This window comes from Eimeria tenella, genomic scaffold (assembly GCF_000499545.2).
Source record: "Eimeria tenella Houghton genomic scaffold, Eth_scaff1808, whole genome shotgun sequence".
NCBI lineage: Eukaryota > Apicomplexa > Conoidasida > Eucoccidiorida > Eimeriidae > Eimeria > Eimeria tenella.
The window spans coordinates 4,093-4,434 of NW_013541640.1; positions in this window are offsets into that span (position 1 = coordinate 4,093).

A 342-nucleotide genomic window follows, 5' to 3' on the forward strand; every position below is an offset into this window, starting at 1 on the left:
GCTAGCTGACGTTTTCCACATTCACTGCAGTCCATACAGCGCTGCACTGCAGAAGACAACAGGGGGCCCCAAGGAGGGCCCCAAGGGGCCCCCGGGGGGCCCCCAAAGGGACCCCAAAGGGGCCCCAAAGGGGCCCCAAACGGCCCCTCTGGGGGCCCCACCAGCAGCCCAAGGGGCCCTTTGGGGGCCCCCTTGGGGGCCCTCGGAGCGTGCCACGAGGCCTTCTAAAGGGCTTCTCCGGGGTATCCACAGCCTGTCTTTGGGGGGCCCCATGGGGGCCTCGCTGGGGGCCCCCAGGCGGCCCCCATGGGGGCCCGCGGGGGACCCCACAACTCGAATTTT